Source organism: Triturus cristatus, chromosome 8 (assembly GCF_964204655.1).
Source record: "Triturus cristatus chromosome 8, aTriCri1.1, whole genome shotgun sequence".
Lineage (NCBI taxonomy): Eukaryota > Metazoa > Chordata > Amphibia > Caudata > Salamandridae > Triturus > Triturus cristatus.
Genome location: NC_140591.1, coordinates 207598741 through 207613943, shown reverse-complemented (window position 1 = coordinate 207613943; position 15203 = coordinate 207598741). Strand labels below are relative to the sequence as shown.

At 45.7% G+C, this 15203-nt stretch overlaps 1 protein-coding gene across 1 annotated transcript in view; it reads left to right on the top strand.

Annotated features, from left to right (window-relative positions):
* The window catches only part of IFNAR1 (interferon alpha and beta receptor subunit 1), a 229840-nt gene that overhangs the window by 152889 nt on the left and 61748 nt on the right, over positions 1 to 15203 (top strand). The window lies entirely within an intron of this gene.

Sequence of the window (15203 nt, the reverse complement as noted above, 5' to 3'; positions counted from 1 at the left end):
TGTTTAAAACATAACTGTGAAGAAGGTGTCTCTGAAATATACTAAGGTATCATTCTTTGTCTGTATACAATAAATGACCTGTTCACACGGTGAAAACACAGCTCATACACCTATTAAAGTTGTCATATATTTTTAGACAATCTATAAAGCAAGTGGTTACGCCATCTATACTGCTATAGGTATGAATCACCAATAAAGGAAAGAAAAAGGAATTTCATACGAAGTGAAAACTATCTCTGTAGCCCCTGGCCTGTGTCTCTAACACCCTGATGTGGTGAAAAAAATTGTAGTGAAAAAATTGTGAAAGTGGAGTGATGGTGCCTCACGTTAGCAACACCAGGGAGGATAAAGCAGGAAGGTACTCGCCTGCTACCTCAAGATCTCATCATCAGCTACCACCACTCCAAAGAAAGAAGTGTGTAAAAGAAAATAAATGGGTTAAGACCCAAAAGACAAAGTGCTAGGGTGTGTAATAAGAAATAACTGTGCAATGATTCGTGCACCAAATGCGACCCCACAACTATTAACAAACTTGAGCTAGATCACACTGGCTTTCGATTTTTATTCTGTGCTGTGTGTCTGCTCATATTAAAATGCCGACATGTTTCATTGCCTTAGGATAAACTCACGGCAATTTCTTCAGGGTGTGGGGTATTATCGCTCCACCCTGCACCACCGCTTGTCTATTAAAAACACTTCTATCAGAGACACAGGGAGACAAGAGATAGACAAACAACACATAGCAAGATTAGTTGGCATCTGATTAAAAAGGAAGAACATTATGCAGTATATACTGTTTCCCTGACAGCATATCCTCCAAAACATTTACCGGGATGTCGCCCAACATGGGCATACCTTTACCCTCTGGCACTTGTGTGTGCGACTGTAATCACTCCTTCAAGGTTCTTCCGGTCACCTCCTAACGTGAGTCTGTAATACATAACGAAAATCATGAGGCCGTGGGAGATATAACTTCCCCATATGACCACCACTAAGTGTTCGTTATTCAATGATAATGCTCTTGTGCCCTGTTTTTGGCATGTAATAACCCATCTGTAGTAACTTTCACTCATCGTATCATCAAAAAAGTCCCTATACTATGTGGTAACCATTACTCCTTAGCCCCGTCGCCGACCAGTTTGTTAACCCTATTGCGTATTCTCTCACTATAGCTAAGACAAGCCGCATGACAGAGGTTACCATTCCTCTTTGAAAAAACCTTCCAAACGCACCCGCTAGGCTTTCCAAACACACCCGTACGGCAAGACTCACCGTGACCGAGTACGTATCCGGCATCAACTCGGCACCGCGTCTGCCCGGCTGTTGTGTATCGTGGATATACGCGTAAGCACGCTCACCACGTGATCGGACTCAAAAGTTCCCGCCCTCCCTAGGGGATCAAGTTGTTTAACACTATTGCAGTCACCGCCATGATTAAATGGCAAAATCATCAGTAAGGGCTTCATTTTTTTGCAATTTCCCACGCTCAGAGAGAAATGCATTACGATTTTGGCAACGGTGGATATGGCATCTGTCCATATCGATTAAATGGGCATTATCATTTGCAATATTCTTAAAAACCTTAACAAAAAATTTAAAAGTATTACAGCGCCACATATATGACCACACATAATCCTATATGCAGTTACTATGGCTCGGTCCAAGCAATCATATTCAGGTCAGTTTAACTCAACACCCATGCGGACCCCTGCTGTAAGGTTAAATGTGTATACACTCCCCATCAACTTTATTGAACCATTGGAGACATAAAGACACGATATTTGAAGTGCTGTATCCACTATACAAAAACATATGCATAAACATATGTTGCCCCAACTGCGCTACCTGTAATGTACACAACCACCCATGATGGAGTCACTCAACAACCCTTGTTCCAGGCCAGAGTAGCATGATCAATACCAAATAACTTTATTGGCAATAGCTGTGCATTATTGGGAGAGTCTGTACTAATGATTGAATTTTTCAACAAAGGGCCCTTTTTGATGTTACTGTGGACAATAAAGTAACATAGTCCCCACAGATAGAGCTCAAAAACACTGGTACATCATATCAGGTAGGGATATCGTCCTGAAACGGTATCAAAAATGAGTGGACAATATATTTACCTTGTTCCATTCAATAAGATCATTCAATCCGATTTGATCCACACCTTCCTGATAAATCCAGCGTGCTTCCCTGATACTCAATCTTGTTTCCATATTAAATTGGTCCCCCATCACCCTCTCTAGAACCACCCAGCGAACATCTTTAGGGGTGTGTTTATGAGATTGGAAATGTTGCACCAATCTAGTGCTCAATTTACCTGCATGTAATGTACTGAGGTGTTCTTGTATCCTTGTTTTGACCTTCCTGGTGGTTAGGCCAATGTAGTGAAGATGACAGGTGCACGTCAATCTGTAAATAACATTTGTTGTGTTGCAGTTGCTAAATTTGTTTAGAAACCAAATTTTATTATTAGCAAGAGTAACACTTTTCGTTGGAGATGTGAACACACAGACTGAGCAACTCCCGCATGGGTAATTTTCCCATAGATCTTGTTTGGGTCTAGTGTGTACCAACCGATCGCGGATGTTAGCTGATCGTTTGAATGCAAACCGAGGTGGAGGCATTTGCATATTCGTGGTGTTTAACAAGTGCCAGTGCCAGTGCCTGCGGATAGTCTGTCTGATTTTAGTGGAAAGTGGGCCAAAGGTGGTAACCACTGGGATGCAATCACCGTTCTTTTTAGGAGTCTTTTCCAACAGTGCAGTGCATGGCGTGTTGTATGCTCGTTTTCTCGCCTGTTTTATAACCTTTTTGGGGTATGCTCGGTTCTCTAACTTGCTAGCCAAAACATTGGACTGTTCAGAGTATTGTTGTAGAGTGGATCAGTTGCGACGGTATCTTAAAAACTGACCCACGGGCAAGTTATCCCGAAGGGCTCTGGGATGATATGACCTGTAGTGCAATAAGGAATTTTTATCCGTTGGCTTTTGATGCACTTTCGTCACAAGCCTGTCATGCTCAGCTTGAATATCAAGGTCTAGATACACTGCAGATGTTCTGCTCACAGACCACGTGAACTTCAAACAACCGTCCAAGCCATTGAGCCAATTTAGGAACTCATTGGGTCTCTCTTCCGTGCCTGCCCATATACATAGCACATCGTCTATGTACCTCTTCCAGAGAACAATGTTCTTCTGGAAGAGATTGGTATCAGAGTGAATATAATGTGCCTCAAACTGGCGTACATAAATGCAGGCCAGACTTGGGGCAAAAGTAGCCCCCATTGAGGTACCAGACACCTGGAGGTATATCTGTTCCTTGCATGAAAAGAAATTTTGAGTTAATGCGATCTCTATGCATTGTAGGACAAAAGTCTGTGGAGTGTCATAGAACCACTCATAGTCCCTTAGGGCACGTGCTGCTGCCACCAGCGTTGCTTCCTGAGGGATGCTTGTGTACAATGATTCTATGTCTATGGTGACTAGAAATTGATTGAGAGGGTCATATGATACATTCTCCAAAAATCTCAAGACATCTGTGGTGTCTTGGACGTACGAAGGTTGGGTGATGACACATTCCCTAAGATAAAAATCCGCAAAGGAAGGTGTAGATCAAATCGGATTGAATGATCTTATTGAATGGAACAAGGTAAATATATTGTCCACTCATTTTTGATACCGTTTCAGGATGATATCCCTACCTGATATGATGTACTAGTGTTTTTGAGCTCTATCTGTGGGGACTATGTTACTTTATTGTCCACAGTAACAACAAAAAGGGCCCTTTGTTGAAAAATTCAATCATTAGTACAGACTCTCCCAATAATGCACAGCTATTGCCAATAAAGTTATTTGGTATTGATCATGCTACTCTGGCCTGGAACAAGGGTTGTTGAGTGACTCCATCATGGGTGGTTGTGTACATTACAGGTAGCGCAGTTGGGGCAACATATGTTTTTGTATAGTGGATACAGCACTTCAAATATCGTGTCTTTATGTCTCCAATGGTTCAATAAAGTTGATGGGGAGTGTATACACATTTAACCTTACAGCTGGGGTCCATATGGGTGTTGAGTTAAACTGACCTGAATATGATTGCTTGGACCGAGCCATAGTAACTGCATATAGGATTATGTGTGGTCATATATGTGGCCCTGCAATACTTTTAAATTTTTTGTTAAGGTTTTTAAGAATATTGCAAATGATAATGCCCATTTAATCGATATGGACAGATGCCATATCCACCGTTGCCAAAATCGTAATGCATTTCTCTCTGAGCGTGGGAAATTGCAAAAAAATGAAGCCCTTACTGATGATTTCGCCATTTAATCATGGCGGTGACTGCAATAGTGTTAAACAACTTGATCCCCTAGGGAGGGTGGGAACTTTTGAGTCCGATCACGTGGTGAGCGTGCTTACGCGTATATCCACGATACACAACAGCCGGGCAGACGCGGTGCCGAGTTGATGCCGGACACGTACTCGGTCACGGTGAGTCTTGCCGTACGGGTGTGTTTGGAAAGCCTAGCGGGTGCGTTTGGAAGGTTTTTTCAAAGAGGAATGGTAACCTCTGTCATGCGGCTTGTCTTAGCTATAGTGAGAGTATACGCTATAGGGTTAACAAACTGGTCGGCGACGGTGCTAAGGAGTAATGGTTACCACATAGTATAGGGACTTTTTTGATCATACGATGAGTGAAAGTTACTACAGAAGGGTTATTACATGCCAAAAACAGGGCACAAGAGCATTATCATTGAGTAACGAACACTTAGTGGTGGTCATATGGGGAAGTTATATCTCCCACGGCCTCATGATTTTCGTTATGTATTACAGACTCACGTTAGGAGGTGACCGGAAGAGCCTTGAAGGAGTGATTACAGTCGCACACACAAGTGCCAGAGGGTAAAGGCATGCCCATGTTGGGCAACATCCCGGTAAATGTTTTGGAGGATATGCTGTCAGGGAAACAGTATATACTGCATAATGTTCTTCCTTTTTAATCAGATGCCAACTAATCTTGCTATGTGTTGTTTGTCTATCTCTTGTCTCCCTGTGTCTCTGATAGAAGTGTTTTTAATAGACAAGCGGTGGTGCAGGGTGGAGCGATAATACCCCACGCCCTGAAGAAATTGCCGTGAGTTTATCCTAAGGCAATGAAACATGTCGGCATTTTAATATGAGCAGACACACAGCACAGAATAAAAATCGAAAGCCAGTGTGATCTAGCTCAAGTTTGTTAATAGTTGTGGGGTCGCATTTGGTGCACGAATCATTGCAGTTATTTCCTATTACACACCCTAGCACTTTGTCTTTTGGGTCTTAACCCATTTATTTTCTTTTACACACTTCTTTCTTTGGAGTGGTGGTAGCTGATGATGAGATCTTGAGGTAGCAGGCGAGTACCTTCCTGTTTTATCCTCCCTGGTCTTGCTACCGTGAGGCACCATCACTCCACTTTCACAATTTTTTCACTACAATTTGTTTCACCACATCAGGGTGTTAGAGACACAGGCCAGGGGCTACAGAGATAGTTTTCACTTCGTATGAAATTCCTTTTTCTTTCCTTTATTGGTGATTCATACCTATAGCAGTATAGATGGCGTAACCACTTGCTTTATAGATTGTCTAAAAATATTTGACAACTTTAATAGGTGTATGAGCAGGTCATTTATTGTATACAAATCTTTGAGTGGGGGACGACCTGTTCTCTGCCCCTACAGCTCCTTATTGTGTTTTGATCATTCTTTGTCTCACAAATGTTTTGATTTTGTGAGTGCCTTTGCCACCTTCTGCTTCATTTAGCACTTTTCGTAATGCTACTTTGTTTTAATCTAATTACATGTCCACTGATTTAAAATCTGTATCCTGTTTTTCTGCAAATAGAAGTTCTGTTTCATCATATCTGATCTTTTCATCTATATACTTGGTTATGCACTTTACAGACCCATCCTGGGTATAAAAACCGTCTGTTTGGTTCTCTGAAGCTATGAAATAAATTATTAATAACTTTTGTTATTGTAAAGCTCACTGAAATCCTGGTGCTCATGACTTCCAGGTGAGCAGAATAACTTTCAAAAGAGTGAAGGTGCACGGGAAGAGTGTGCCATAATTATGCACCAAAAAAGCAAAAGAACTGATAGGAAAATGGATTGTTCTGAACTAGGAACTTGCAGTATAGCTTTCAAGGAGTTCCTGATAAGCAGAAATTATTTGTGCAAGGAAAATCTGTGCTAAAGAGCCATGGGTCCAGAAGAAAAAATGGTCTTGTGTTTTGAACAGAGGGCTTTAAAAGAAATTCTTTTTGACTGGAAGCCAATGCAATTTTGCCAGATGAGGTGTCACTAAGTCATCTTTGTACAGACTTAAAAATAAGTAAGAAGCTGCATTCTGGGAAATGTGAAGTCTTTTAATATAATGGTAGCCCAATTTTTTGTTTTTGTATAATTTTTATTGAACAGTCATCAACATAAAGTATACGATACAGAAGAATCTAGTACATTCTCAATTAGCTAAGGCAATGATAAACAGAATTTACACTGTAAGGACATTTTACAGGGTAGGGGAAACGTCCGAGTCAATTCTGTGTGGCGTGCTGAAAATATTCCCTCAGTAGGAGTTCCAAGGCCTCCATATTTGGGACCATATTTTAGGGCAGCCCGAGCTGTGTAAACACTCTTTTCTCTATGCATGCACCAGTCTAGGTCTTCTTTCCAGACCCATACTTTAGGCGGTTGTGCTGCTCCCCACAATTGTGCAATATTCCTCTTTGCCTGTATTAATCCCAATGTGACCCACTGTGTGTGGTGACTATTCAGGTCTGTAGGTCCCCATATATTCAAGAGGCTTCTACGTGCTTCCGGGTGGAGGACAAGCGTGAGCACTAAGCTTAGTATATCGTGTATTTTGCACCAATAGGATTGTATGTAGTCGCATTCCCATATTATGTGTATGAATGTGCCTTCTTGGCCGCATTGTCGCCTACAATCTCCTCTCTCAGCCCTACCCATGCGTACCAGACAAGACCCTGTAACATACACTCTGTGGAGAATTTTGAGTTGAACTTGCCTGAGTCTAGCCGAGATTGCTACCGCTCTTGGGGAGGACACCGCTTCCTGCCACTCTTCATCATCTAGTTTGATGCCATCCTTTACCCATTTCTCTTGTAGCGGCTGGGGGGGGTCTGCCGTATTATTGATCAATTTCTTGTAAGTTAACGATATAGCTTTCTCGGGCAGGTGGCCATCCTCCAGTGGAGAGGATTCTGGAGGGGAGGAGCCTTTTAGGAGGTGTGACTGTAATGCGTGGTGGATCTGTGTATATCGGAAGTGCTTTGAGTCAGCTAACTTATGCTGCTGCGGCAAAGAGGCAAATGTTTTCACTTCGCTCTTCTCTCACATATCCTTGATTTGGGAGATCCCGATGAGTTCCCACCTATCGAATCCTTTCGACCTCCATAGATTACCCAGCTTTTCGGAGTCCCATAAGGGAGTTGCCAATGTGAGTTTTCGCTCCCATCCTAGAGTTTTATTGGTTGTGTGCCATATTTGGACCGAATGCTTAGTTGGTCCGTTCAAGTGGTATTGTTTGGGTTTTGAATAGTGCCCTATTGTAATTCCCTCCCGGCAGGAGCCACCTGTCCATAGCATATCCTGGATCATCCAGGCAACCATAAGTGCCATGATTGATAGCCGCGAGATGTGCCGCCCAGTAGTATTTTTTGATATCTGGGAGGCTAATCCCCCCATCATACCAATTCAGTGTGAGCTTGGTCAATGCTATGTGAGGCTTCCCATCCCACAACAAGTCCCTCTGTAGGCCCTCAATTTACCTAAAGTATGCCACTGGAACAGGGTCTAGTGAGTTCTGCAATGCATACAAAGGACAGGGCAGTGACATCATTTTAAAGAGGGCTGCTTTGCCCAGTAGCGAGAGCGGAAGCATTTTCCAACTTGCTTTGTCACATTTAAGCCTCTGCAGCAGTGGGAGAAGATTATGATTAAAACGGAGTGTTTGATCCATGGAGACAAAGATACCTAGGTACTTGAAGCCCACTGTGTTAATTTGGATTGGGCAGCCCTGTGGTGGAGTGGGTGGGACCCCTTTGAGGACGTACAGGAGGGATTTACTCCAGTTGATGGAGAATCCAGAGTATCTGCCAAATATTGCCAAGATGTCCAGAACTCCCACCAGTGACATCCTTGGGGAGGCTAAGTACAATAGAATGTCATCTGCATATGAAGAGATAAGGTCCTCCCGATCGGGGGACCAACGCAGACCTCGTATTACTGGGTCCTTACGAATCCATGCGGCCAGCAGTTCCAGGGCGAGGGCAAACAGGAGAAGGGAGAGAGAGGACATCCCTGACGGGTCCCCCGACTCAGTGTGAATTTGTCCTACTTCTTGTTGTTGACCACGACCTGTGCTAGGGGCTCTGAATACAAGAGCTGTATCCACTGGGTGAAGCCTGGACCAAACCCCATTTTTGCAAGCACTGCCAAGAGGTAGGGCCATTCGATGGTATCGAACGCCATGGTCACGTCTAATGATACAATTATAGCTGCTTCTTGAATCGTAGCTACTCTCCCCAGAACCACATGTACTCTGCGCAAGTTCAACGCCGTGTTGCGGTGCGGCATGAAACCTGACTGATCAGGATGGACAAGACCGCCAATTACCTTGACAGGCGGTTTGCGAGGAGCTTGGCTAGAAGTTTGAGCTCTGCATTTAGTAGGGAAATCAGCTTGTGCGAGGCGCAGTCGGTATGGGGCTTAGCCTCCTTATGGATAGTGACCAGTGTAGCCACCCTTTGGTCCATTGGTAGTATCCCCAGCTCCTTGCTCTCTTCAAAGATGGCCTTCAGGTATGCTGCTAATTTGTCGGGCCTGAGTTTGTACAATTCAATGGGTATGCCATTGGGGCCAAGGGCCTTCCCGGAGTGTAGTGATCTAATGGCCTGCGCTATTTTGTCTGTTGTCAATTCCCTTTCTAAGAAGTGTCGGTCTTCTTCTGACAGGGTGAGGAGCGCTATATTGTGTACTAGCTCGTGAGAGTCATCCTCTGTGTATGGTACACTAGTCGTGTATACAGTACTGAAGTGGTTGGCAAACTGATTTGCAATGTCTTGTGGGTCAGTCATGGATCCGCTATCCGTACCTATTAGTTCCAGTACCAGTCTACTAGCCCATTCCTTTTTGTCAAGCCATGCGATTAGCTTCCTCGCTTTGTCTCCCAGGTCGTATATTCTGCCCAATTTTTCCCTCCTCAGACTTTTGGCCCTGTCAGTTGCTAGAGCTTTGTATTCATCTTGTTTGAAGTGTAGTGAGTGGAGTTTCTTTTGAGTAACCTCAATTTCTAATTCTCTCTCTAGCCGGCAGATATCTGTCTCGGCTTAGACAATCTCTTTTTGTCTGTCTTTCTTCATCCCAGCAATTAGCGACAGTGCTTGTCCCTGTATTACTGATTGAAATGCCTCCCACATGGTCTGGGGGGAGTCTACTGTCCCGTTGTTTTCTTGGGAGTAGTTGTCTATGGCTTTGAGTAGTGCTTTGTGGACTCCAGGGTCTCGGAGATATCATGGGTTGATGGGGGCAATTTTCCCCACCCTTGCCTGGCTAAGGACTATCTGCACCCACACCGGGGAGTGATCGGAGATTGGAGGACTAGGATATAGTCTATGCAGGAAAGGCTATGATGGGCCCCTGAATGGAAAGTGTGCTGGATTCTTTCTGGGTTGTATGTTCTCCACCCATCAGCTAGCCCTAGTGCCTCCAGGAAGTCAGGCAGCCATCTATTAGACGACCCAATCTCACGTGAAGGGTGCCGGTCTAATGTGCCCGAGGCTACTGAATTGAAGTCGCCCCCAATCGCTAGGAGACCTTCTGGTAACGATAGTAAGATAGTGCCCAGGTCTTTAAATGTGGTACTCTGAAGGCCAGGTGGTACCTATACTGACATGAGTGTTATTGTGTATCCTTCCCATAAACCCGTGACTCCTATATACCTGCCCCGGTCATCTGTCCATGTGGAACTCACAGCGAGGGGAAAGGAGTTTCTCATCATAATGCCAATTCCTCACGGGCTGGTCGTGAAACACGCATGCGCCACCATTTTGTAGCCCCGCCAGTTTAGTGCTTTACAGGAGTTTCCCACCAAGCGCGTTTCCTGAAGCATGATAATGTCAGGGGCCTGCCGTTTAATATATTGCAGGATGACACTAATCTTGACCTTATCTCTAAGCCCGTTGACATTCCAACTCAGTATTTTAGCACTTTTGTCCCATTGCGTACTCATTGAACCTAGAGTAAGTCCTCATTTCCTCTGTATAGATGCCAGCGCGTCTTGTCGATACTACCACCATACCATTAAACAATTGTGAACCCCCAACCCAACATCCCCCCTCCCTGCTTCCCTGCTCTCTGGGCGCGGAACTACCCATTTAGAAACTTGCAGAGTGCCTGTCGCTCAACAAGTGAACTAAAAGAATAAGTTTAAGGGGCACAAAACTCCGTCCCACTGTCCGCCCCTCTCCTGTCATTGTTATATAGTCTTCCAAGAAGAGTCATGTCCCAAAGTTATGAGTTTTTGTCACTAGGAGATGACCCCCATCAGATTAAGTCTATTGTAGGTCCCAGGTACCTGCTCCTATCACAGTTAAAGACCCAGCCCGGCGGAAGGAGGACCTATCCTGTTACCAGGCTCCTACTCATCCCTTTGGCTGGGTGTCTGTCTTGTCGCTGCGGCCATGATGGTTATAATTTTGTTCTCTCCGATCCTCAAGCCATTCGGAAGCTGTTTCTGTTGTTCAAAAAACCAGGCCCTTCCCTCCGCCTCCACCCGGAGCCATGCTGGGAACAGCATCGCGTATTTAATACCTCTCTCTCTGAGTTTCTTTTTAACCATCAGAAAGGATCGCCTCTTGTGTAAAGTCCGGAAAAAAGGTTATCTCTGCGTTTTCGTAGCGGAGTGGGGGGAGCTATTCTGGCGTTCTGGAGTATCACATCTCTGTCGCAGAAATTAAGCACTCTCGCTAGTATTGGGCGTGGGGGAGCCCCCGGCTTCGGAAGACCCCAAGGGACTCTGTGCACTCTCTCTATGACAAAGAATTTGCTCAGGCCTTGAGGCTGCAGATGATTCAGGATTAGATCTTCCACAAAGAGGTCCAGCAGTTGACCCACCGCCCTCTCCGGCACCCCCAGTATGCATATGTTGTTCCTTCGGAGGCGCCCCTCATAATCGTCCAGCCTGTTTTCAGCGAACTTGCGGAAGGTTTGCAATTCACGGACGTCACCTTGGAGTTGCGATGGCGTCATCCACTAGGCTCGCCGTAGTGATCTCCACTGATTTTAGTAAGGTCTGCTCTAATGAGGTTCACTTCAATTGAGATTGAGTCCATCTTGTGCTCCAACAAGGTCTTGACCCCAGTTATAGCCTCCATTACGTCTTTCAAGGTGAGCTCCTGGCTCTCCCCCCCCCCCCCGGTTCCCCGGCAGATTTGTCCCTGGAGTGTAAGTCCTGCGGCGTTTGTTTAGGGAAAGCGTAGCGGTCTAATTTATTCATTTGAACGGCTTTAGGGCCCTTCGTGCCTGTCGTCTTGGTCTTCTCCATACCCTCTTCCTCAGGTGGCAAGAGCCCGACAGTCTTAGGCTCTCCTCCTCCCCAACGCCACTGGCGTGTGATGTGGTGTTGAGTCAGGTCCTGACTCACGGGTGTCATGGGAGTGCGGGGTTGTGGGATGGGGGGAGAAGGAAGGTCACAGGTCGCAGCCCCTTAGTCGTGCATTTGCTGGGTCGCTTGATGCTCTCAGGAGTTGAGCGCGGTCCCCCCGATGTTGTCCCAATTTGTTCAGCTGGGTCTGCCCCACACTGTATAGTGAACACCGCTGTCTGCCGCTCCAGTCTATACTGCAGATAGATGTAGCTACTCGCTGTTAGTCACATGAGGCATGATAAACTCTCACTTCTGATAGCCCCAAGTCTGGGCCACTTAGTGGGACTCCGGTCTCCCTTGTTCCTTTGCCAAAGGCTCACAACTGCTGCTAAACCTGCCCCACGCCGCAGGGCGCTGTCACTCCAGGAGGGAGTCTGCCACCAATTCCGCTGCAGTGTTAACGAGGGTGGAGGGGAAGGAGGCAATTAAAGGGGGGCCCCACACCTCACCGTGGACCCTCAGCCTCCTCCTCACCACCTCTCCAAGGTCACAGTACAGGACTCAGCGCCACTGCGGTACCTCTCAGGCTCCCTCAATGCCTGATCGTCGGTCCGTCACCGGTGGTTCTCCACATGCGGCGCTCCCCTTGTCACGCTGCCTGCCTTCGCGCCATGCTGTGCGTCCGCTGCTTGTTGCGGGTCCCGGTGTTGCCACTTCTGTGTATGCAGGCCTAGACACTGGGTCTGCAGTAGAATCCGGCCACTCCACATGGCTACTCTCGCAGCCTCCGCCATCACGCCAGGTCCCGGCGCGGGCACGCATGTTGCAGATTTTCCTTTGCCGTAACTCTGGCTATGGGCGGACGGTGGACCCGATTGTTCCTGGGTGGAGTTCCACACACTCTCCGGTCACGTATTCTCTTCTCGGGTGTGGTATTTATGGGTTGGATATACGTGGGGGAAACAGTGTAGACGGAGCAACTTTATTCAGCGGCCATCTCTCTTCGCTGCGTAGGCACGCCCCCAAAATAGACTGTGTTGAACTGAATTGAATTGATTGTGTTTTCTAATCCAATGTGTCTCAAGACTTGGCTTTAAAGTAAGCCTTCTACTGTCAGGATGAAGAAGGAGAAATATTTTATCCATTAATGTGCATCAGAAAACAAGTGGCTTCCATGTTCTTAACCTGCTGAGAAAAAGGAAGTCCTGAATGAAATATATTGCCATACATTGTGAACAGAATTAACAAAGACCTGAATAGACCCAAAACTAAAAACATACCAGGCTAAAATCCAGAAAAGGCGTTGGTTGTCACTCAAGTTGAGAATTTTGATCTCATCTCAATTTAGAGTGTTGACTGACATTCAACCTGCTAGTGCATTCATACATGTTTAAAATGTGGTGGTGGAGTCACTATGAGGGACATTATTGTAGACCAGAGTTTGAGTATAGACTTGGAAAAGAAAGTGGAAGACTTGATGAGGGCCACCAGAGGAGCAACATAGGCATTAAACAGTGCTGGGCTCCTTACGACACATGTGGGACTCTGTACAACTTGGATGAGAGAATGACTGAGCTCTGTCTGAGAGAAAAGAAAGTATCCATTTAAAAGCATGGGACAGGATTTCCATCTGCTGGATCCCAAGTTGTAGTGTTGGGTAGTCGGTGGTGTCAAAGGAAGCAGGCAGAGCTAAAAGGATCTGAGGCATCACACCGCCCCCATCCAGCGTTAGGTTGATGTCATCAGGTGCAGCAATCAATGTGGTTCATACAGTGATTTGGACATAAACCATATTGAGCAGGATCCAGTAGCATGTTCTCCCAAAGAAAAAGAGCTGGAAATTCATCAGATTTTTAAACATTTTAGCTTGAAGTGGAAGAAGTGAGATAGGGTGCTAGTTTTTCATATCTTTAGGATAACCGTTCGTTTTCTTTTTCAAGAAAGGGAAATAATTCCCCATTTCAAAGATGATAGCACTGAGACTGAGAAAAAGTAGCAGTTTAGCTCATGTTGAATCATAAGAGTGACTATGGAGGAGATCTGTAGGTGCATTAAAGGGCGGGGTTCAAAGGAGAACCCCAATTGATGGCATTAAGGCTGAGAAACGTCCTCCAAGATAAGAGATCTGAAGTAATCGAGTAATGCATGACAGGATACCTCTCTTTCCATCTGTTCACTATAACTGGCTGCTGAACCATCCATTGCTTCCCTACCACTCGTCTGATAATTTTCTATATTATTTGTTTTATTTTAGTATTTTTTAATTTGGGCAGATCTATCACAGGCAAGCTACTGACAAGGGGAGGATCCAAAAATGTGTTCATTTGCTAATAACTGGCATCCTTTGAAGGCCCCTCAAAAGATTTGGCAAACGATTTGCATGTTTAGTCTTCTGTGGTATGTACGTTTCTTCTAAATCCATCATGGCTTGCTAATAACTTTGGAGCTGTTTTATCAGTCTGAGTGCAATTTTGTAGGCTTATAGCAAGTTATGAACACAGTTTCAGCCCTGCCTAGTACCACGCATTAGGCGTTAGATGCATTTCAGTGTGATCCTCTGCATCACCGCACTGAAATGCTTAGTCATGCATAATAGCGCCTCCTCAGCTCTAAGTAATCAAGCACAAACACTGCCTGATTAAAACAAAAGCTGGTCAGGTCTGGAGTGGCTGCACGCTGTGCGCTTTCTTCCAGCAGGCATGGGGGCGAGTCTGCAGCTATAACCTGCTACAATGTATCATACATTCACTGACACCCGCCACAGCATGATTAATAAGGTTCATGATGCTGCGGCGCGAGTGGTGAGCGGGCGGCTGCAGTTCAAATAAACAAGTGGCAAGCTACAGGCAATGGCAGCGGCATGCTGCTCACACCGTGACCGCGTCGTGCATTGGTTATTTTATCATCTCAAACACGTGAGGACTCTACCAGTGGATCAGCTGCACCCCGCCCAGACAGAGGCGGCCGTTGGAGTTGTTCCTTAGCAGCCCCGCACACAAACCCCTCCTGTGCAGCTGGTGCTGAGCCACACAATCATGCCTGGGCTGGTGTTTGCTGCAGCGGGAGTCATTGTGGTGAGGTGCTGCAAGTAAAATTCCACTCCCCGAGTCGCCTCGCAAAGTAAGCAGTGCCTCAGTGAGGTATCTCTCTCTCCTTCAAAATGTGCACATTTTATTAATAGCGCTAGCAAGCTGCCAGACCTGCCGGTCCAATTACTTTCAGCACCAGAGACGTTAATTCAGCACAGCTCACCTGGTCAGTGCCTGCCAGTATCTGTGTAGTAGCTCTGTGACAGCCCATAACGTCTGAAAACAAATGTGTGCATGGGGCCTCTCTGTTCATCTGGGCAGTGTGGGGGCTCTGCATTCACATCACGTCAAGTTATGCAAGTTATTTTATAACTTGTTGCAGAGGCCTGCTTGGTACTTGTTCAGCAGCTCGTTTCTGTGAAGTTTGTGAGGAGTGCAGATTCCCGCTTCCTTTGGGACAAATCTAACAGCGCATCTTTATTTTTCTTGATTTTCTTCATGTGCGCAGGCCTACTTGGCAACA